Source organism: Camellia sinensis, chromosome 5 (assembly GCF_055761805.1).
Source record: "Camellia sinensis isolate YWXY chromosome 5, ASM5576180v1, whole genome shotgun sequence".
Taxonomy (NCBI): Eukaryota; Viridiplantae; Streptophyta; class Magnoliopsida; order Ericales; family Theaceae; genus Camellia; species Camellia sinensis.
Window position 1 is genome coordinate 37,133,886 of NC_138965.1, and position 6,850 is coordinate 37,140,735.

Sequence of the window (6,850 nt, forward strand, 5' to 3'; positions counted from 1 at the left end):
TCCACTGGATTTCAGTGGTTAGAAGGCCAAACAAAGATTGCCTCAAGGGCCTTAAGAGATGGCTCAAAACAAGGCCAAACAAGATACACAAGAGGATAGAACACCCTCAACACCAAAGAGGCCTTAAACAGTCATCATAAGCATTAAAATACAGAACTTTTTTCAGTTGAAAGCAAGGCCTAAAACAATATGCAAGGATGGCCAATTTGGTATACAAACAAAGGCTTAAAAGGGGAATACACTCACCCATGAAGCACAACTTCGAAACCAGCAATTTCTGAGGCAAAAACCAACTTTCAGAGCTCAAATAACACTTCCAAGAACCTCAGCTCAAAGATGGTGGTGTGTTACTAGGTGTTGTAGTGCAAAAATGAAGAGATATTACACTTTAAGGCACAAACTCACACAATATAGAGAGAGTGAGAAATATATAGAGAGAGATATATATTGTCTCTAAAGTTACTGAACCTCTGTAAAGGGGGAGGAGCCTCCCCTTATATAGAGGCATGCAATGCAAAGCTTATTGAACAATCTTGGAAAGGGTTTCATCCCTCCATACACGAGGAGGGATTAGTGAAAACCAGCTGGCTCAAAAGATCTAGCACAAAACCTGCTGAGACAAGGTGTTCTGCCGGCCATCAGTGGTGGCCGGCAGTGCCCTATTTATGGCCGGCAGGCTTCATCAATGGCAGGCAGGGACAATTACATGGCCGGCAAGGCCAAAAGGTGGTCGGCAGTGCCTCACAAGAAGCATGTTGAAAGAACCAGCACATGGTCTAAAAATGGGACAAAAAGAATATAGGGTTTGGAAAGCTCAACCTGTGACGTTCCGCTGCGAAACTCGAATACTCAACAAGCAATCAAACTTGTCACTGGATGTACCTGCAAGCATATCCAAGTCTTGAGGACGGTTAAAAATGGGGTGTCTACAGTTTCCCTTCTTTGACAGAACACGAAAGTCACAAAGTGACGGGAGTGAATGTCAAAGCCCAGAGACGACCCATTTTTAACAAGGCTGAAGACTCAGGCAAACAGACGATATAATCATAGAGAGATGCGCCCATAGGCTAGGGCAAAATGCAAATGCCATGCATGATGCAAGAGCATAATTTATGATCATGTAAAGAGAGCTGTGATGAAGCAATTATGCAAAATAAATGCAACATTTTAAGCGAATGTTATGCAAGCAAGTAAACACGAACCAAACTACATCTCATGCAGAAAGGATGTAAGAAAGTTATATAATTCTCACTGTGTTTCACGCGGAGAAAGCTAAAAGCAACTACCAAGGACACCTGGAGTCTCAAACGAAACACCTCCTAGCGTATCAAATGCAAAAGGAGAAGGACTATGCAAGAAAGCGCAGTCACCCAAACACGTGTCAAACGCGAGAGGAGAAAGGTATGTCCAAACGCATGTCAAACGCGAGTGGAGAAAGGTAACAGTCAAACTAAACCAGAACTTCTCTTAAATGAACCGTACATACAATATCGTGCCTGCACAAAAGAGAGATTTTGACAAGTACAATATAACAAGAACACATGATCAACGCTATATCAAGATACAATATCAACACAAGATAAACGCGTGCACATATGATGCCAATGGAAATATGCATAGCAATGCAAGTGAAAAGTGCATAACAATGTTAGTGAAAAGTGCGTGACAACGCAAGTAGCGTGCATAACAATGCAAGTGAAAACTACGTGACAACGCAAGTAGTGTGCATAACAATGCAAGTAGAACGTGCGTGACAACGCAAGTAAAGATGTGCATAACAATGCAAGGAGTGTGCATGACAACGTAAGTAAGGTGTGCATGACAATGCAACGAGTGTGCGTGACAACGCAAGTAAGATGTGCATGACAATGCAACGAGTGTGCGTGACAACGCAAGTAAGGTGTGCATGACAATGCAACGAGTGTGCGTGACAACGCAAGTAAAGATGTGCATGACAATGCAACGAGTGTGCGTGACAACGCAAGTAAAGATCTGCATGACAATACAACGAGTGTGCGTGACAACGCAAGTAAAGATGTGCATGATAATGCAACGAGTGTAGAATGGATGTTTAACACAACAAGCAAATGCTAGGTGACAACAAAAGCATGCTTGAAAAAGACAACTCGAAGGCAACTTCCGTTTTACCTTCCGGAAGGGTTGTAATGCATTGAAAAGATACATTTTGTGCGGGGTTGATGGGCGATGACCACCTTACATTGAGATCATGATTCCGGGCTTCCACGGAGACATTTTGAAGCAAATTTTGAACACTCCTTGGAATTGTTGGAACCCAAGGACACGTACCAAGGTAAAAGAGGCAGGGGAAGCTGGTGGAGGCTTGCTGGCCATCAGGGAAAGCTGCCGGCCCCCTGCTGGCCATCAGTGGTCACTGCCGGCCATCAAAATTACCTCATTTGCTCACAAACCCTTGCATAGAAAACATTTCCCTTGCCCTCTAGGTGTGTCTTCTCTCTAGATTCACGCGTTCTACGCGTTTCCCAACACCCTAAACAAACTTTATTCGTGAAACCCTTTAATTCTCTTCGATTTGAACTAATCAGAATTTGATTTCGACGCCTCTTCTATCATTTCCACCATCCAAGGATCATTTCCCTCGAGTTCTTCCCAAGGTTTGTGCACTTTTCCCGGGTTTTCAACTTTATTTGAATTTTTTTCTCTCCTAGGGTTTGATTTATTCAAAACTTCACCATTTTCCCCATTTTTGCATCTATTTCAAATGGCTGATGATATCTCGCATGACGGGGGCTTCCTCGCACTCCCTCCAGTAGAGCTTGTTGCAGACTTTGCGGCTAAGCCAGGGGTCGAGCCACAGCCTTTACCACCGAGTGTATGCCCCTTTGACCCCGCGAGGTATCACTCGGAGACTCACATTATACCAGTGGCGGGAGGCATCCATGCTTTCACTGATTTTGATGAGGATGCGCCAGACGACCTCTTGTTGAGAGAGCCTAGGTCTCATTTGTCGGCCATTGTTGTGGAGGTACCAACTCTACTTTTCTGCAGTATTACTTTCAACTCTTTGCATTTGTTGCACTATTTTGATTTGATTGCATCACATGCTTTGATCTGACTGTATTTCATACATTGTTGCTCTGCATTTAACTATACTCCACACATCGCTACCCCGTATGTATTGTATACGACTGTACCTCATGCATCACTACTCTGAATTCAATTGTATCTTCAATACATCACTGCTCTGTATGCAACCGTATTTTCAATACATCACTGGTATGATTTCATCATTTGCACTGCCACAAGACGGATCCCGCTCCTTCAAAGGTTATGGTGCGACGACAACTCGGGATTGGTATGATATGCTTCCCGAGAGGGTCCGCCAGATCATCGACAGGACCGGCTTCGGCCTATTCTGCTCCAGCTTGACACGGGTCACAGCGAGTCGCCCTCTCCCAGGGGCTCTTGTGGAGAGGTGGTGGGACACCACCAACTCTTTCCACTTCTCCGTGACGGGAGAAATGACGATGACTCCTTTCGACTTTGCCATGATCACTGGCCTGGGCATAGGAGGTGATCCGATTCCTCTTAATCCAGACATGGGAGAGTGGGTGGCTGCATAGGATACATTACTTAGAGTGCGTCTGCCGACACTTCGAGCAGGCGTGGTTAGATATACCTGGTTCGAGGAGCATTGCAGAGGGGAGGATCCCGAGACTGATGAGGAAGCGGAGCAGTATAGTAGGGGTTTCCTCCCGTTTCTTTTCGGTACCACCTTGTTCTCGAATAGGTGGAATACCGTGGGTTTATACTTCCTAGGCGCCCTGGTGGTGCTCCAGCGGGTCCATTTCTATGACTAGGGGGCAGCCGGCCTTACCACTCTGTATGGGTACATGAGCTCGACCTCTCGGATGTGCAAGACCCTGATCGGCGGCTACTGGTGAGCTTGGGAGGTACACAGCTTAGTTTTCTCCTTTCATTATCTGTTTAGTGTTATCTACTTTCACTTTGTTCAACACTTGTACTTTCTACATTCTCTGTATCTGCTCTTACACTATATGCTTTCGGCTGTGTATTTTCTGTACACCATACATACTGCACACTGCATACCATACACTGCACACACAAAATCTGATAGCTGCTCTAGACCTGCACTCCTTATGCATTGTACTGCATTCTATTTTCTGCATGTTCCACACTCTGTTCATACACTGTATTGATCACATCTTTCTTACAGCTGTGGGTGTACGCATACTTCCCGACACTTGCTCCAGAGCCTGTGGAGGAGACCCCAGCGACAGTCCCATTCTCTGATGTATATGACGGCCCGCTCCGTCGTAGGACTCGAGAGAGCTTTATGTTCTTCTGGTAGTATTTCGATTCAGTCACGGCGCGTGAGGTAATTCCGCAACGAAATTATTTCAATTAACCCGGTGCGCCCACATTGGTTATTTGATGACTGATCATCTTGTCCATTCTCTCTTTTCTCAGATCACGTGGCAGCCATGGGATGTGATACTGTCAGGGCTACGAGATCAGTACCACACTGCCCGGACTATCTCCCGCTACCACATCCTCTTCGAGGGTCTGATTTTTCGTGCCTGGTTTTTGAGTGAGCGTTTCGTATGCCAGACCTTGGGATTGCCTACGCCATTTGTGCCGACGGCACCTCCACCGTCGATGAGGGAGACACACAGGTTGTCCGCTGACCAGGTTATTCAGTTCATGGTAGGATTGGAGACAGATTATTTTCGCATGGAGGGCGACTATGTGACCTTCATTCAGACGCATCTGATGCCACCTTTGTCCGGTGTCCGAAGAGGAGAGGGAGTGAGGGCTCCAGCTGCGAGGGAGAGAAACGGATCGACCAGATCTCGTAGGAGGAGAGATCCTGAGGAGAGGCAGGGGACTGGGTGGCCAGAGCTGCCTACTTCATTGACTTTTCAGAGACGCTTTGGGGAGACTTATCAGATCCCTATAGCGCCTGCATCAGCTGGACGTGCACTTGCCGGGATGTGAGGCCCGACTTTGATATGTACTAAACCCCACCTTTTGCATATTTACTTCATTTCAATTATGCTTCATCAGATAGTGATCTTTTCATTACACTCGCAGGCGCCCATTGAGTACACAGGGCAGGCCATTGATCTAGTGGCCTCCATGACAAAGATGATAGAGACGAGTTTGGATCTGCTCAGCCTCTACAAGATCTCGGTGAGTTCTTTCGAATTTCACTTCATGCCACAAAGTCTTTTCTTGACACACTAGCATTTTCACAGTTCCATACTGCACTGATCTTGATACATTGCTCCTATACACTGCTCATGGTATACATTCACTGCAGATCACTCACTGCTCACAACACATTATTCTATGCATTTGAACATTTCACTACTAATGCATTCTGGCGAATTGCCCTTTTTCAGATTCCTTTCCTGATGCCCTAGCAGGAGTAAGGGCGGGTCCTTCAGCACCTCCCCGAGCAGCAGGGGGAGCGGGACGAGGAACTCCAACGCACAGCCGAAGCAGAGTTAGGCGTGCTCACGCTGGGAGTAGTTCACGGGGGCCTGCCCCAGATGATGATAAGTCTGACGAGGAGGCAGTGAGTCCGCAGTCAGAGTCGTCTCAGGATGGAGATGAGGCTGGAGATGGTTTGGGTTCAGACTCAGGTGCTGATGGTGACGATGCTCTAGAGTCCTCTCAGTCGAGGAAGAGGATGAGGAGGACCTCTCAGTCTTGAGGCGACTGGCGTCTTCAGATGTTCTTTTTTTGCTTTATTTCTCTTTTTACTAGTAGTTTTTGCACATTATACTGCCTCAGGCAGGTTTATTTTTTTTTTAAAACTTGTCCTCTTTTGTAAAAAAAATCCATGACGGGATGAAAACAACTTTTTTGTTGAAAAAGTGTTGCATTTTGTATTCCAAGCATCGCATCGCACTATTTTGCATAAAAATGAGATTGATGAATTTTGAATATCTGTGCATCATCAAGTCAGGTAGTGAGCCAACACAAAAAACAAACACAACTCAATAAGCAACAACAAAACTTTAACAAGTTTACAACTCGATAAGCAAATTACGACAACTCGATAAATGAAAGGAAGATGATTACAACTTGATACAAAAATGAAGACCAATACGTCTTTAAACGAGACACAAGAAAGTCCAAAAGGACAAAAAACAAGACCTTAAAAGGCACAAATAACAGGACTCCACTGCAGCAAACAACTGGATTTTCACCAAGAAGGTCAGTGAGCATGAGGGAAAGGCTGCCGGCCATAGGGGAAGGCCTGCCGGCCATCAGTGTGCCACTGCCGATCATTGATGAGCCACTGCCGGTCATCAATAAGCAGGTGCTGACCATCGATGGCAGACTCTCCGAAACATCGACATCTGTCCTCCACTCACTGCCTTATCTTCTATATGAGTTCCAGTTTTGGGATTTCCTCATTCTAACTCAGTTTTGCACCAAATGGAGGCATTTCTTGTCCAAAATCTCACAAATTGGATTGCTAACTTGGATGGCTCGGAAAAGTTGAATTTCCGGGGCATCGGAATAAATGCACTATTCACACTGAGTCGCACCCCGCTACGTTTTCCGTTCCTTCATGCCGCGACAAGGTGTTGGAATCCGATAAGTCACATTTTTAGCTTTGGTGGACAAGAGATATGCCCTACTTTCGAAGATTTCCAAGTTTTGATGGAATCCAAGGGTGAGGAAGAGATCTTGCCTCAGTTTCGCTTCGGCCACGTCCAAGCCTTAGGACGGATGTGCGGGCTCACTTTGCATGATGCTCGGTCATTGATTCGCGACGGAGAGTTGGACATTCTGAGCTTGATTCATCGGTTTTCTGATGCCGGTGATTGAGGCG